This window comes from Phascolarctos cinereus, unplaced genomic scaffold (genome assembly GCF_003287225.1).
Source record: "Phascolarctos cinereus isolate Bilbo 61053 unplaced genomic scaffold, phaCin_HiC Scaffold_9;HRSCAF=440, whole genome shotgun sequence".
Taxonomy (NCBI): domain Eukaryota; kingdom Metazoa; phylum Chordata; class Mammalia; order Diprotodontia; family Phascolarctidae; genus Phascolarctos; species Phascolarctos cinereus.
This window is the reverse complement of record NW_027556402.1, coordinates 193070669-193087775: the sequence shown is the minus strand read 5'-3', so window position 1 is coordinate 193087775 and position 17107 is coordinate 193070669. Positions and strand designations below refer to the sequence as shown.

The window sequence follows — 17107 nt, the reverse complement described above, 5'->3', positions numbered from 1 at the left end:
GAAGAGAATTTCAAACATGGGAGATGGACAGTAAAAATGCTTGGAGTCAGAAGTTTGAGGAGCAGCAAGGAAACCAGCATTAGCGGATTGCAGAATAAATGGAGAGGAGTAAGGTGTAAAAAAGACTGGAAAGGCAAGATTATAATGAGTTTTGAAAGCCAAACAGAGGATTTATTATTTGATTCTGGAGGTAATCAGGAGCCATTGAAGTTTATTGAATAGGGGAGAGGGAATGTGATAAAGTCAGGTGTGTGCTTTAGGAAGAACAATTGGATAGCTAATTAGATTAGAGTGGGGAAGGACTAGGAAGAGACTGACCAATGGGGGGGGGGGAGAGAGAGAGAGAGAGAGAGAGAGAGAGAGAGAGAGAGAGAGAGGAGAGAGAGAGAGAGAGAGAGAGAGAAGAGAGAGAGAGAGAGAGAGAGAGAGAGAGATCAGTACAGGAATCAGCTTTGTGAGAAGTCTGCTTAACTGAACAGCTCTCTTGTAGGTAACTAACTGCATGGCCCCAAGACTGGCTGTTACTGTAGGCAGGGATACAACACTGGGAACTTCTGGATCCAGTATCCAAGAAATAGGATCAACCTCTGATCAGGCATGAATTTTTAGATTCACTCTTCAAGAGCCTGGGTTCAGGAACTCAAGTAGAAATTCTTTTCTTTCTAGGAGAGATGCTTGAAGAACTCAAGATTTAAAAAAAAATAATAAATTAATTTTTTTCATTGAACAAAAATCCACTTTCTCTCCCTCACCGCCTTCCCATTGAGAAAAAACAAAACAAAACCAAACCCCTGTTACAAACGTGTACAGTCAAACAAAACATTTCTCCTTTGGCCATGTTAAAAAAAAAAAAGGTCCTGTCTTTACTTTGAGTCCAGGAGGTGAGTAGCAGATTTCATTATGAGTTCTCTGGAATCATGGTTGGTCATTGTATTCATTAGAATTCTAAAGTTCATCAAAGTTATTTGTCTTTACAATAATGTTGCTACTGTATAAATTATCTTCTGGTTCTGTTCTCTTCACTTTGCATCAGTTCATGCAAGTCTTCTCAGGATTCTCTGAAACCATCCTCTTCACCAGTTCTTACTGCACAGCATTATTCTATTACATCCATAAATCATATCTTGTTCAGCCATCCCTCAATTGATGAGTTTCCAAGTCTTTGCTACCACAGAAAGAGATACTATGAATATTTTTTCTACATTTTGAACTTTTCCTCTTCCTTTGATCTCTTTAGGGTATAGACCAGTAGTACCTATCACAGTAGTAGTAATATATAGTATCTAATATACGGCTATCACTGTAGTAGGAGTTGTCACAGTAGCTCAAAGGCTATGCACAGTTTAATAACTTTTCGGTATAAGAACTCAGTATTGTTGAGAAATACAGGAGGAATGCTTTTTTCTTTCAGACTGGATAACCTGTCAGTTTCTTTCAGACTCTGAGCTTCAGTGAAATCCTGCACTATCCTGTACTAAGACTGATAAAACTCAATGGGTTATCACTCCCAGGTGTCTTCGCATATAACCAGAGGAAGAAATCTAAGGCTAAAAGAAAGACTCTCAGGATTGTGGAATTTCTGTAATCAAATGTAGAGGGGAAAATATTTGAGGAAGGTATACTGAGCTCTTGCAGCTCACTTTATCAAACTGTAGGCCACTGATTCAGGAAGAGCATTTTAAGGCTGATTATGTATCAGGTGTATAAGAAAATAACCCTTCCTTCCTTTCTGAAAATTAAGAAAATATCTTAAAGTTATTCTAGCCTGAATCTTCTTGACTAATCTAAAAGAGAAATCTTTTTTTTTTGAGTGGGCAGGGAAGGTGAAGGGGCAATAGGGGTTAAGTGACTTGCCCAGGATCACACAGCTAGTGTCACCTAACTGCCCCCTGAAAGAGAAATCTTATTAGTCTTTCTTTAACTGTTAATGTCCTGCTCCCATTCTTCTGACCCACCCAGAAAGGACTTCTCCCCTGAAGCAATTAGGAATAGGACGTGGTCCAGACTGAGCAACCTGAATGCAGTAACCCCCTTTCCCAGGCCTGGAAGGAGGGACTTTTTTTTTTTAAACTTTGATCAGCTTAGGGCAGGGGTGGGGAACCTACCACCTCAAGGCCACATGTGGCCCTTTGACTGAATCCAAACTTCCCATAGCAAACCCAATACTTTTTTTTTCTGTGAAGTTCGGATTCAGTCAAAGGGCCACACTTGAGGACCTAGAGGGCAGCAGGTTTCCCACCTCTGTCTTAGGGGGAGAAGGGAATAACCCTTAAGGGTTATGGTCATGGAGGGATTGAATGGTTTTAGCAAAAATGATTCTCCAAGATTAATTGAATTATTCTGGTTGATGAAACAAAATTTTTTCCCTTATCCTGAGCTACTGTAACTGCATTTTATCATATTATGGAATCTTCCTTGTTCATTCTCATGCTACTTTGAAAATGCCCCATATTGGAGATGCATCTGAGGGCCTGGGATGGTTCTTTCTCTGAGTAGAACAATTCATGGATTAGAATGATAAATTAGTAATTGTTTCTGGAAGGTGTACATATAATAAAGTGTTCAGTTGTGATTTCCCCCCCCCAACATAGAGGAAAGACTGAGTGCAAGAGAAATGGGATAGACTAGGATTAAAAGATCACAGGATTTATGGTTCAAAAATACCTTAAAAGTCACCTATTTCAAATGTCATATTTCAGATGGGGAAACTGAGGGCCCTCAGAAGAAGAGTGATTTGAGTGAAGTCATAGTAGTAATAGATTTGTACCCAGGTCTTCTGATTTCAAATGCAGTGTTCCAGCAGGAAGATGATATATGTGAGCTTTGGTCTTGTGAAAAGAAATTATATGGTGGAGTAGAAAGAGTATTGGATTTGCACACCGAATCAATGGTGTGCTAGAGCTAGCTTGAATCAGCCCAACTGTTAAATCTATCAGTCAACATTTATTAGGTGCCTGCTATGTGCCAGGCACTGTACTAAGTGCTGGGGAAATAAAAAGAGCCAAAAGACAATTCCTGCCCTCAAGGAACTTGGAATCTAATGAAGAAGACTAACATGCAAACAAATATATACAAAACAAGATATGTATATGTGTGTGTGTATGTGTGTGTATATATGTATGTATATGTGTATGTATATATACACACACACATACACAAACACATATATATTATATATACGATAAATAGGAAATAATTAACATAACAAAGGGAAGGCACTGGAATTAAGAGGACTTAGGGAAGGCTTTGTGTAGAAGGTAAGATTTTAGCTGAAACTTAAAGAAAGCCAGGGAGGTCAGTAGCCAGAGCAGAGAAAGGATTGGCTGTATGACCCTGGGCAAGTCTTTTTATCTCTGCCTTAGTTTCTACATCTGCAAAATGGGGATAATAATAGTATGTACCTCCATGGATCGTTGTGTGGATAAAATGAGCCAATATTTGTAAAGTACTTTGTAAACTTAAAGCTCTATATAAATGCTATTTATATAGCTATCAGTCTGTTAGTGTCTACTATGTGCCTGAATAGCTAAATGCTATTAAATGCAGTGATAGCTGTTGTTGTATTATTGTGGAAGCTATTATCCCACTTTTCTCATCAGTAAAATGAGGTTAGTGGTCTAGAGGATCTTGAAGGTAATCCTCCAGCTCTAAATCCTATAAAAGTGCTACAGAAATACAGTATGAGCTCTTTTCAAACCTAGAATTCCTTCCACTGCAATGTCTGGGCATAGTCCTACCCCTCCAGAAGTGCCCAGACAAATGGTTTTCCCCCAGCTCTGAATCTCTAAGTATGCCTGTCCTTCCAGACCCAGCTCAGATGACGCTTTCTAAGATGCCATTAGGTGCACGTATTATCACTCATCTGAACTAACAAAGATTGTCTATTGTACTTTCACATTCTGCCAGGCATAATAGTTAATTATTATAATTGTTACCTGCTGACTACTCTGAAGCACCTGTATGAAGGCATTTCTTTCTTATTCAAAGTTATCAACGACGTTCTCTAAATGATTATACCTGATGCCTTTTCTCCATAGTCATTCTTTTTCACCTCTCTGTAGCTTTTGACTCCCCCCTTCTTCTAATTACTCTCTTCTCCCTCAGTTTCTGTTGACAAGATTGTCCCTAGTTTTTTGTTTTTTGGTTTCTTTTGACAAGGCAGTGGGGTACAGTGACTTGCCCAGGGTCACACAGCTAGTAAGCGTCAAGTATCTGAGGCCAGATTTGAACTCAGGTCTTCCTGAATCCAGGGCTGGTGCTCTACCCACTGCGCTATCTAGCTGCCCCTCTCCTGGTTGTCTTTTGAACAGCACCCTGACTGAAAGTCTCCTTTGATGGATCTTAGGCTTCTGTACAAACTTTAAGAATTCCCCAAAGCTCTAGCCTTGGTGTGCTCGTCTCTCTATATACTCTTTTCTTCTGTAATCTTAATTACTTCCCTAGGTTCATTATCATCTACATGCAGATGAATTCCCAAATGTGTGTGTGTATACACACATATACATATATATACACACATAGACATAATCCATCCCTAATCTCTCTCTTGAGTTCCAATCCTACACTACCATCTACCTGGGGTTATCTCCAACTGAGTGTCTCATTAGCACCTCAAATGCAGCTCATTCTGTTCCTCCTCCTCCTCCAAACTTCCTTTCAGAAATTCCCTATTCCTGTTGAGGACTGTACCCCTTTTCCAGGTACCCAAGTTAGAAACCTTGAAGTCATCTTCCCTGTTCACAACTGCCCATATTCAATCTGTTGCCAAACCTTGTAAATTCTACTGTCACAGCTTCTCCCTAATCTGTTTCCTTGTCCCCACTCAACAGCGCCACCATCCTAATTCAGACCCTCATTGCCTCTTATTTGGATTATTACTGTAATTTCCTGTACTTCTTTTTTTTGGGGGGAGGCAATTGGGGTTAAGTGATTTGTCCAGGGTCACACAGCTAGTAAGTTTCTGAGGTCTGATTTGAACTCAGATTCTCCTGATTCCAGGGGCTGGTGTGCTATCTACTGTGCCACCTAGCTGTCCCAATTTCCTCTGCTTCTTGCTTTTCGTCTCTCCCCATTCCAATCCATCTTCTACATAGCTGACAAAATAAGCTTCATTAATCACATCTAGCCATGCCCCCTCTCCTGTTAAGGTATCTTCATTTTCCTTCTTATTGGTTCTAGGGGGGAAAAGTTACAAATTTCTGAGCTTGACATTGAAAATACTTCCAAACTTGACTCTAGAATGCTTCCCCAGATGTTTCATCTTACTCTCCTTTGCATACTCTCTGTTCTAAACCAGGGAGCTTAAGGTTCCTTGAGTTCAAAACTAAATCTCCCATCTACCCTTGCACAGGATATCTCCCTTGCTTGGAAAGTACCTTTTCTCACCTTTGACTCTTGGAATAGTTAACTTCCTTCAATTTCAAGTAAAATTTCCTACTGGAAGTTTTCCATGATACTCTTAAGTTGTCAGCACTCTCTCTCTTCTCATATTATCTTGCTCTTATTCATCTGTACAGATGTTGTATTCCACCACTTTCCAGTAGAATATAAGCTCCTTAAGGGCAGATACTGGTTTTCGCTTTGGTCTCTCTATCCTCCAGCAGGGCAGCTATGTGGATGACTTGTGGATCGCAACAAAATGTGGCAAGCCCTTAAAGAGACAGGAGTACCAGGATCATCTTATCTGTCTGCTGAGGAACCTGTATGCAGGCAAAGAAGCAACTGTTAGAACCGAACGTAGAACAACTGATTGGTTTAATATTGGAAAAGGAGTATGAAGAAGGCTGTATGTTGTGATCTTATTTAAATTACATGCAGAGAATATGTTAGAATCAACAATCTCAGATATGCAGATGGCATCAAGCTGATGGCAGAAAGTGAAGGAGAATTAAGAAGCCTCTTGATGAGAGTGAAAGAGGAGAGTATAAAAGCTGGCTTGAGGCTTAACATTAAAAAAAAAACCTAAAAAAAAAGCCAACTAAGATCTTGGCAACTGGTCCAATCACTTCCTGGCAAATAGAGGGAGAAGAAATAGAAGCAATGTCAGATTTTATATTCTTGGGCTCAAAGATCACTGCAGATGGCAACTGCAGTCATGAAATTAAGACTCTTGCTCCTTGGAAGGAAAGCGCTGGCAAATCCAGAGAGCATACTAAAAAGCAGAGATGTCACCTTGCCAACAAAGGCCTGCAGCATCTGTATATGGCTGTGAGAGTTGGACTATAAGGAAAGCTGAGTGCCACAGAATCAATGCTTTTAAATTGTGGTGAAAATTTCTTGGACAGCAGAGATCAAATCAATCAATACTTAAAGAAATTAATTCAGGGTATTCACTGGAAGGCCAAATACTGAAGTTGAAGTTGAAATACTTCGACTACCACATGAGAAGGCAGGACTCATTGGAAAAGACCCTGGTGTTGGGAAAATTTGAAGGCAAAAAGGAAAAGGGGACGGCAGAGGATGAGATGGATAGATAGCATCACAGAAACAATGAACATGAACTTGGACAGACTTTGAGAGACAGTAGAAGATAGAAGAGCCTAGTGTGCTATTGTCCATAGGGTCACAAAGCGTCAGACATGACTGAATGAGTGAACAACAAACACCCTCCAGTGCCCAGTACACAGTAGCCCCCAAATAAATGCTATTGCATTGAATTGAAATGGAAAAGCAAGAAGCAACACAACGTAGCTGAAAACACTGGTCAGAATATCAGTCATGTTGGATTTGGGCAACTCATTTAATCTCTCTGGGACTCTGTAAAATGATGGGTTTTGACAACATGATTTCTAGAGTTCCTTTTGGTCCTAACTTTTATGCTATGTTACTAATACTTGTACCATCTTACCTCAAGGGGTATTTTAAAGGAAACACAATGGGAACTTTAAAAAGGTGTAGAAATGAGAGTCATAATTATTTGCAGTAGGCTGTAGAACAAAGCATTGCACATAGGCATTTAACACAAACATTAGAATTGATCTTCATTGTATTAATTGTCCCAAAATGCATGAGAGGAAAGCACTGGACTGGTTTTGGGCAAGTTCCTCCTCTCTATGGGCCTCAGTTTCCTCATCAGTAAAAGGACTGGATGACATGACATGATTTCCAAGACCCATTTGGCTCTAGACACACTGTGAGATTCTATCAATAAACAAATAGAAAAACTAAAAAAAAAAAAAAAAGGAACCGTGATGATTTGGCTCTAACTGTTCTCAGGTCCTTTACAGCTCTAATATTCTGCATTCTAAGGTCACTTTCTCTTCTAAAATTCTATATTCTAAGGGCACTTCCAGCTTCTGCATTTTACATTCTAAGGTCCCTTCCAGCTCTAACTTTTTATGGCTGATCTCAGGTTTGACATCTTATGATTCTGTAAGATCAAGGGGATAGAACTTTGCAGGCTTTCATTACCTTATGTGAACTCTCCGAATGCCATAAACCTGGTGCAGTATTTTCTACAGATTTCCCTCCTGATGTAAAATGTTGCCACATGGCCAATCTGAGTATGGCAAAGCTCTTACGGAAATGGAGCTCAAGCCTAAATATAAATACACCATAATTAATTTTATTTCTCAAGTGACCCATTGAGAAATAGGAAAGGTGCTCAAGATGTGGTGGAAAGAGCATTGGATTAACTCAGAATACTTGAGACTAAATCCCGGCTTGTGACTCCAGAAAAATCCAAGAAATGTCCCCAAAGTAGAATGAACTGTCTATGAAAGTGCTGGGTTTCTACTAGTTAAAGGTCTTTAAACAGAAGTTGGATGAGCCAGATTGTGGAAGATTTTCTAGGTCAGGTGACAGAGATTATGTGGTCCTTATCTTCTTAGGAATATGATTATGTTTAGAAAGTAGTCTGGCAGCTAGACCTGGGTAGAATCGGAGTTACTTCTCAAATGTTACTTATCCCCCAACCCATATTTCCAAAACTGCAAATCAGGTTGAGACAGTTACGGTGTAATGGAAGGTATGTTATATTTGGAGTTAACCAATCTGGGTCAGCTCTGTCACTTTCAGTATATTGCGCTTGAGAGTCAGGAAGACTTGGGTTGGCATTCTTTCTCAAGACACTTACTGAGTGACCACTTCTTTTCTCTAGGCTTACAGTTTCCTTACTTTTAAAACTAGGGTGCTATGAATTAGAAGACCTATAAAGTTCCTTCTAGCTATAAATCCTATGACCTTAGTCAAGTCACTTCACCACCTTCCTAAACCCATAGTTTTCCTATCTGTGAAAGTGTTGGACTAAAATGATCTCTAAAAATTTCCATGATTCTGAGAAACATGACCCTCTTGCTAGAACCTAGGAGTGGCAGGCAGCTTTCCGTTCATTGCAGCCAGGGCCGTCACTGAACTCCCAGTTTCTCCTAGGGCTCTTCTGCCGACTTTTGCCCCTGGGGCACAGCTGGAGAACTAAGAGGCTAGAAGCTTTTCCTGGGGTTCAGTGGGCTGGGCTGCCGAACAGTTGGCTGGCTGCCCCCTGGAAGCTGATGTAGTGTGTATGGGGGCGGGTAACCTGTCCCCTCACCCTCCACCCCAGGACATCCCTCCTTTGTTCTCCCCTGGCCCCTCCTCAACTTCTCCTAGGTAGTGCCCACCGTCGAGGGTCCCATTGGTCTGCTGGGCGGTCCTTGTTCGGCCGGACCTGGAGCGCCACAAATAGTCCATTTTGGGGCTGGAGATGGGGGGCCCCGCAAGAGAGAAAGCTGCGGGGAGGACGCGCCTGCGCAGATTTCCTTTTCCTCTCCTTTCCCTCCCTCTTCCCCCTTTCCTTTTTCTCCTCCTCTTTTTTCCCTTCCGCCCCCTTCCTCCTTTCCCTCCTCCTTCTCCTCTTCTCTCTCCCACCCTTCCCCTTCTTCACTTTTCCCCTCCCCCACCCCTTCCTCTCCTCTCTTACTTGCCCCCACCTCCTTTCCCCTCCTTCTCCCACCTCCCTGTACTCTTTCTTTCGGCCCTGCCCTCTCACTCCTGTCCCTCTCACCAACACCTCCCCCCCCCAACCCTACCGCCCCAGCAGCCGCCAGCTCCTCCTCCTCCATTCTCTCTCCTCCTCTTCTGAGGCCCGGCCAGCCCAGCGGCTCCCGGCGCCCCCGCCCCCTCCCCTCCCCTTCCCTCCTCCCCATTGTTGCGGCGGCTGGGTCCTAGGAAATCGGGATCGCTGCGGCTCAGCTCGCTACCTGCGGGAAGGGTGCGGAGCTGCTGAGGTAAGCGATCAGGGCTCCCTCTCCTGCCCAGCTCAGCCTGCCCCTCCTGGTCCGGTGGGCTCCCTCCACCGGGCTCGCCTCTGGCCCCTGTCCCAGCGGCTCCCGCTGGGAAACACCCCGCTCCTCAGACTTGAGCAGCTTGCCTTAGCTGGGACAGGGTGTGTGGATGTGGATGTGGGTGCGTGTGCGTGTGTGTTGTAGTGCCGTGCGCGCGCGCTCCAGGGCGCGCGGGCTGGGGAGCTGGCTCCAGAAAGACCGGGGCTTGCCTTTTTTTTTGTTTGTTTGTTTTAAATAGCCAAAAAAGAAGGGGAAAAGGAACTGGTTCCTGAGAGCCCGGGTTTGCCTTAGGGCCGCCAGCAAAGTGTCATTAACTAGAAGTTCCCGGTAGACCGGACAGCAGGAAAACAAAGGCGGGGGGGGGGCGGTTAAAAATGTCCCTTTCTTTCTCACTCCACCGTCGCCCCCAGCCCCGGCATCTCCCGGCACCCTCCCTTGTCCCGAAGCAGCACATGGAAAAAACTGGGAAGATGACATGAGCATCCGTCAAGTGGCGGATGGGCAGTTTCTGCCGTCCTGGTGGAGCGTATGCATGCTTGTGTGTATGTCAACGTGTGTGTGTGTGTGTGTGTGTGTGTGTGTGTGTGTGTTGGGGGCGGGGAGGGTGGACTTCGCAGACCCGCTGGCCCTGGGACCTCGCTCAGTATAAGGCCGCTTGTCTCCTGTCCATCCGTGCTTTGACCGTGGTCCCTACCACGGAGAGCGAGCGCCAGCCTAGGAAGCCAGAGACTTGGGTCCTAGTGAGTCTGTGTACCATTCATTAGTTCTCGATCTTGAGCAAGTTCTCCCCCCTCCCCCCACCACGAACCTCAGTTTATTCCTGTGCAGCGCTAGGGGTTGAACTCAAAGGTTTGCTTGTTCCTTTACTGGGCTCTGAACTGTGAGCCGGCGGGCTGGGCGAAGGCAGCAAGCGGACCAGCACCGTTCCTCCACGCTCTGCTCCCGAAGACAGCCCCCTGGCTTCGTACATTTCCTGTTTAATGCCGAGGTTAGGACTGGAGAGCCGAGCGCTATTGGTAGGGCTACAGCTCCTTTGCTCCGACGTATTTTGATTTCTTCCGTTAGATTTAAAGGGGGGGGGGAGAACCCGCCCCCACCCACATCCAGTTTTAATTTTGAAAGCAGTGTCTCCCCCCCCCCCACTGGGGCTGAAACCTTCTCTAACAGTCTGTCTTTTGGAAAGTGTATATTATATTTGTTTGACCCAAGTCTAAGTCAGCTGGAGCGTTGCAAACTGAATTTACTGAACTCGGAGGGTTTGGCAGGAAAACCTAATGGCACCTGACAGACTGCCGCGTTTGTACACATCTAAGTCCTTTGAGGAACTGACAGTTCATCGGGACTCATTCATTCAATCAATAAACAATACTACTACTAATAAAATAATTGAACATACCAAAGGCACAGCTAAACCCTGTGGGAAGTAGGGGTTGGAGTTGGGAGTGGGGCAGGGGATGGAAAGATGAGTCAGAAAGCTTGCGTTTGAATTTGCGCTCTGCCACTTAATACTTTATGACTGGGCCAGCTACTTTCCTTCTCAGGGACTCGGTTTCTTCATGTTTAACATGGCTTTGTATTGGGTGATCTCTGTGCTTCTTTCTCTAACAGACAGGGTTTGTGCTCTCTGGGTGTTTACAGTCTAGTAAGGGAGAAAAGTCTAGGAACCGTTGGATTATAAACCAGATTGGGACTGGTAGAATTCTATGGAGATTCAGACAAGAGAGCATTTATAATAGCTGGGGAACAATCTTGGAAAGCTTTGGGGAAGAGAGGTTGATTTTTTTTTTTTTAGGTGGGCCTTGAGAGGGTAAGATTTCATTGGACAAAGATTAGGGATGAGTGCTGGGTGGAAGGGAAATTGGCATTTATTAAGTGCCTAATATGCCTTCCCCCAGATGTTGTGGGAGCTATAAAAATAAGGCCCAGTTCCTGCCTTCTGGAAGCTTACAATCTTACCCAAGAGGGGAAGATAAGAGCTGCTGGTTGTGAAGAATGTTCAGATAAAAGATGCCAGACACTTTTCCTTTCTAAAGGAAATAGAAAGTCGAGAAGGTTTTGTTGAGGAGATGGGCTTTATGATCTCCTTTAGAGGTTGTTAATTAGGTGGGGAGTTGTGGATGAGGGAAGGAGGAGAGTCTACTTACTATAGAAAATGAGAACAAGTTTAGGGAGGTGGCAATGTGTCTACCAGACTTGTGGGAGTGTAGAAGACCAGTTTGGTTGGACCATGGGTTATGTGAGTTTATTTCTGCAGACCTGTATGTGTGCAGACCTAGCGCCTCTAGGTAAGGAAGGCAGATGCAGTTTGGAGTCTTCGAGCGTTGCCCCTGGCAATGGAGAGGTTAAGTAATTTGCCAGGGGTCACACTTCCAGTTATGTGTCAGAGGCTGCAGTTAAACCCAGGTCTTCCTGATAGCTCTCTATCCTTACACCATACTCTGAATTTGAATTGAGAAAAAGAAGACTGGAAAGGTAGGTTGAAGTCAGATTGTAGTGTGTGAACGTTAGGCTAAGGAATTTGGACTTTTATTTGGTGGGCTGTGGCAAGCCAGTGAATGTCTGATCAGTGAAGTCATGTCAGATCTGTGCTTTAGGGACACTCATCCGGCAGTGTAGTAGGTGGGACTGGATTGGAAAAGAGAGAGTAGAGGCAGCATATCAGTTGGACTTCTCCACCCAATAATTAGTGAGGTTTTGGACTAGCAGGGTGGTTCTGGAGACCAACAGAGGAACAGATGTGAGACATTTTCTGGGTGGAATTTGTAGGATTTAGTGACACTGTGTGGGAGGGGGACAAGGGAGACTCAAAGATGGATTCAGGTTTCAAAGTATAGGAGGCTGAGCGAATAGAGGATTCAGTAACAGAAATGAGGGAAGCTAGTTTGGGGGCAAGGGGATGAATTCTTCGTTTGGACATGGTGAGTGTGAGGTTCTGGCAAGAGGGCCGGTTGGATAGAGCTAGTAGGCAGTTAGAAATAGGGAAATTCCAGCAAGAGGTTCAAGCTGGAAATAGGTATTTGAGAGTCATTTTATTTTTTTAAAAGTTTTTATTGATGCCTTTTGTTTTTATATCACAGTAATTTCTATACATACTTTTGATGAATTCTTTTCCTTGTACCGATGAAAAAACTGTAAGCAAAATCGATAAAAGACTGATTCTGATAGCGTTTACAACATTCTATCCCTCAAATCCTTTCCTGTCCAACAAAAGGCAAGAAGTACCTAACAATCATTTAGGAAGCACGTGAAAGACACTGTGTCCACGAAAGACAGCATTAATTTGCTCTGAAACAATCCTATTTTGACGGGGAACTTGTTTTTCCTCTTTCTCCCAAGTGAACAACTCCCTGCAACTGAATATCTTAATGTTCCCAAATACTTTCCTAAATCTGAGAGTCATTTTAATAGCAGGACAGTTATTGGGCACTAACTGTATGTACAACCTTAGAGTAGGTGCTGAGAGGTTTGAAGAAGGGAGAGGTGAATGGAGGGAGAACAAAGGAAATGTAAAACAGGGTCCTTACATGAAAGGAATGCTAATTGGGGGGGGGAGACAATGGATGGATTTCACTAGCTGAATCAGTTATAAAAACCACATGAAGAAATTCAAGACAGCATAAAGTGTGTCTATAAGCTGTGAGCAGAGACTAAGAATAAAGGAATATTTGGAGGGGCTAATCAGGGAAGATATAATTTATACAGTAATCAAATTAAGAGCTATAATGGCACATCTATAGCATCAGAGACTGCCTAGGCAGCCTTCATAGTGGAGAAATCATAGCATTTTGAGGCATAGGACCTGATCTCAAATCTGACATTTGCTACTCACTATACTACTTATGTGACCTTGGGAAAGTCATTTCCCCTTCCTGATCCTCCATCTCTTCTCTGTAAAATGTGAGCATTTTTCTGTGATGATTTTCATAGATCATCCCTTATAGATATAACCCCCACATTTTTCAAAGGATGAAACTGGATCCCTGAGAAGGGAAATGACTTGGTCAGGGTCACATAGGTAGCAGAATTAAGTTTAAAATCCATGTCTTTAAATTCAAACCTAGGGTTCTTTCCACTAAAATACCCTACCTCCTAAGAAAAGAAATATCTTGAACTGGTTCCAAAAGGAAGGAAGGAGTCTTAATCACAGAATTTCAGAGGCACCTAGTTCAGTCCTGAAAAGGAATTTCCCCTACAAGATCTGACCAGTGGTCCTCCAGCTTTTTTTTGTGGGGGGTAGAGGTGGGGAGGGGGGAAGACCACTGAAGGGGAACCCATTACCAGCGGAGGCTGTCTCTTACCCTTTGGATAGCTCTAATTATTAGCAAGTTTTATCTTTACATCAAGCTAAAATATGTTTTTTTTTTTTATAACTTCTGCCCTTTGAGACCAGCCGTAAGAAGTTGAATCCTTGTTGCTTATGATTATCATTAACTACTTGAAGACAGCTCTCATGTCTCCTCAGTTTTTTTCTCACTGGAATAAATATCCCAAGTTCATCTTCATTATGGTTTGACATTGAGACTTTTCAGCATTATAGTCGCTTTCCTTTAGACTCTCTCCAGATTATTGAGGTCCTTCCTAAAATGAGGCACTTAGAATGTGACACAATACTGTAATCATAGGTCTGTCTGCTCAAGGAGAGGGGGAGTACAAAGGCACTGTCACTTCTTTAGGACTAAAATCTATTCCTCTTTTAATATGCAGCCTTTGATTGAAGTAGTTTATTTGGCTACTGCAGAATACTCTAGATTTGTATTGATGTTGCAGGCCTCTAGAACCCCTAGACATTTTTCAGATAAATTGAATTATTAAAAACAAAAACCAAAAGACTTTCTATCTTATGTCTGTTAAATTTCATCTTATTGGCTCTGCTTAGGTCAGTGTTCTAGCCTGGCAAGAATTTTTTCGATCCTGATTCTGTCAATCTATCCACCTCTATGTTAAATGAAAATTTGAAAAGCATGCAGTCCAAACTTTTATCCATGTACTTGATATAAAATGGGTAACAGCCTAGAATTGTGTCACTTTTTACATGAAGCCTTTCCTGATTCTTCTCTCTCTGTAACCTTATATTTATTTTGTATTTATGTATACTATGTACATGTTGCTTCCTTGAGAGAACAGAAAGTCTTTGAGGGTAGGGACTATTTCTTTTTTTTTTTCTTTTCTATTCACAGGGCCTAGCATAGTACCCGGCATATAGTAGGTTCTTAATACATGCTTGTTGATCCAGTCAAGGGTATAACCCTGGGGCACTTCTCTAAGATAACATTATTAAGTCTTGGAGGAAGCTGGTGGCTCAGTGGATAAAGCACTGGGCCTGCAGTCAGGAAGACCTAAGGTCAAATCCAGTCTCAAGAATCTTACTAGCTGTGTGACCCTGGGCAAGTCACTTAGCCTCTGTTTGCCTTAATCTACTGGAGAAGGAAATGGCAAACCATCACAGTATCCTTGCCAAGAAAACCCCAGAGACAGTCCCTGGGGTCACAAAGAGTTAGACATGACTGAACAATGACATTTAGTGTTAGATCATCAGAAGAAAGGGAGTGCATTCTATGTAAGGGCCAGGGGAATTCATATTCAGCATTTGGAAATGTGAAGTTTAATAGTGGGAAAGAATCTCGGAGATCACAGTTTTTAGTAGAGTAAGGACTAGAACTTAGGTTTCTAAAATCAATTTAGAAGGGTTGGGCTAGTTGATCTGGAAATCTGTTTCATGTTCTAAAATTTTCTGATCATAAATTAGATCTTGGGACTTCAGGTTTAGGCCCTCAGTTGACATGCCTCCAACTTCTTGACTCTTTCTAATGAGTAGTGACTAGCCTTACATGGGTGAATTCTTGGTCTGTATCCTAGAGTAAAGGACAGATAATTTCCTTTGGGATCATAGGAAGTCCTATTGTTTGCCCAATATGAGCTTTGCCAAGCAAGGCTGTGCTATATCAGATGAGGCAGTATTTTCTCCAAGTAGGATTTTGGTCCAGATCTCTTGGTCAAAAGTGTTCCATGGGTTTCCCTAGGGTCACTTGAGGGCTGCCGATGATGAACTTGATCATGTCCCAAGCTCTAAAATACACTACTTTGAGAATTTTGCAAGCAAATAGAATTTTGGGAAGTGCTTTTTGAGGGTGCCATATTTATAGTGGGTGTGTTTCTGATTGAATGTAAATGAAATGTATGTAAACCAGATCTTTTGTAATGAGGAATACTTATTTGTACTAGAAGAGTTCTCTTATACTTCCCTTTCTTCTCTTCAGTTTTTCTATTCTGTAGCCTAATTATATATATACATACATATTACATATATATATTAGAAGTATACTCCTTTTACTTTAGAAGCATATCAGTTTTGGGGAAAGTTGTTACATGGTGCTCTTAGCTTCATAGGAATAAAATTTATGCACTTGCTGTAAGTAAGCTAGACTCAGTAAGGTGACCCATTTTCAGGGGACTTAATACCCTGGGAACCCAAAGGCTAGCTCAGACCAGCCATCAAATTTTCACTGCCAGGCAATTTGGTGAATGATGTTATACAACAGGCTTTGGGACATTATGATGTGATTGAGTCATAATGTATAAATGATTTATCGTGAAATGTCTTTTGGGGCTGTGGGGGAGAAGGGCTGTTACTGCATAGTATGAATTTTCTAAAAGCCAACCATACTGTGAATAGAAAGAGTTTTGACTTTTTTTCTGTTATTGTTAACTATTTTTAGCAGCAACAAGGATTAAAATTCATAAGGGAAAAGCCCCCAATTCAGGCACATAATAATGAATAATACTTCTGAATTTTGGTTCTGACTTAAAGCCCCATGGGTTGGATTACAGATCATGAATGTTGGAGCTGGAAAGGACCTACAATATCTTTTAAAATCTAATCCCTTTGTTTAAAAGATCATGTCAGACAACAAGCATTTATTAAGTTCTTTGTATGTGCAAGGTACGGTGCTAAGCGCTGGAGATAAAAAAGGATGGCAAAGACAGAAAAGTCACACAGGTAGGAAGTAGAATTGGTTCCAAATCTAGTGTTCTTTCTAATATACGGCTCTGTCTTTTGAGTGGAAGCCAGGTGCTTTTTTCCACCATACCACTGTAACCATGTTTCATAAATCTCAGAAAGACAGCTTTGCCAATAGCTGTCTGTACATTTCTGAGATTCTCACAGGGGTGGATTGTGTTGTATAGCGAGCTGTATTACATGTTGAAAATCCAGTTGGATATGTAAAGGTACCATTATGGTTTTATAAAATTGTCCATTGAAGTGGCTCTGGGAGAGAATCCTTCACTGTTGAGGAGATAGAGTTCTTTTGGCTTCTTAGCTTCACCAATGTTTGAAAAGGAAGTGTAGAGGTAGGGCCTCATGGAAGGGGGTTATAGTGGGAGAAGGCACTTTGTAGATCTCTGACCTTGTCTATTTGATATCTCTTTCACACTGAAGGGAAGGATGTTTTACTTTTGTCCAGATTGTGTCTAGGGCAGAAAATTGAGAATAAAATTAATTCATTCTGGTACTTCATTATTCCTTGACTTAATGTTAGGATCATCGTATTTAAAGGTGATTGAAAATCATAAGGTCACAGGTCTAGAGTTCAAAGGGATCTCAAAGCCATATTGTCCAGTTTTCTCATTTTGCAGAGAAGGAAATGGAGGCTGAAAGAGAAGGGAGTGCCCAAGGTCACATAGGTAGTAAGAGGCAGAGCCAGGATTTAAATTGAAAATTTTCCCCCAAAAAAACTAGAACTCTTTTCTTTTTAATTGAAGTACCCCTTTTTATATTGCTATCATTTCAGTCATTCCCTCTTGTACCCCAAACCCTTCCTTGCAACAAAAAGACGTACATTTAAGGA

The 17107-nt window shown here is 42.3% G+C and overlaps 1 protein-coding gene and 1 long non-coding RNA gene across 6 annotated transcripts in view; one reads left to right on the top strand and one right to left on the bottom strand.

Annotated features, from left to right (window-relative positions):
* Nucleotides 1-409: 409 nt before the first annotated feature.
* Nucleotides 410-10256, bottom strand: LOC110212205 (uncharacterized). Of its 3 annotated transcripts, none has more exons than XR_002325599.2 (4): nucleotides 10069-10256; nucleotides 7411-7537; nucleotides 5386-5699; nucleotides 410-1165 (listed from the first exon to the last, which is right to left on the bottom strand). It is a non-coding gene; the product is annotated as an uncharacterized LOC110212205 (long non-coding RNA). The 3 variants fall into 3 exon arrangements; XR_002325600.2 differs by lacking the exon at nucleotides 10069-10256 and adding an exon at nucleotides 9177-9394; XR_002325598.2 differs by lacking the exon at nucleotides 10069-10256 and adding an exon at nucleotides 8598-8765.
* Nucleotides 8779-17107, top strand: part of AFAP1 (actin filament associated protein 1) — a 251402-nt gene continuing 243073 nt past the window's right edge. The window contains exon 1 of one of the 3 annotated variants that reach the window (XM_020992125.2): nucleotides 8779-9203. The gene's annotated coding sequence lies outside the window, so the exon portion shown is untranslated. The remainder of the gene's footprint in view (nucleotides 9204-17107) is intronic. The other 2 variants (XM_078148735.1, XM_020992127.2) reach the window with 2 other exon arrangements.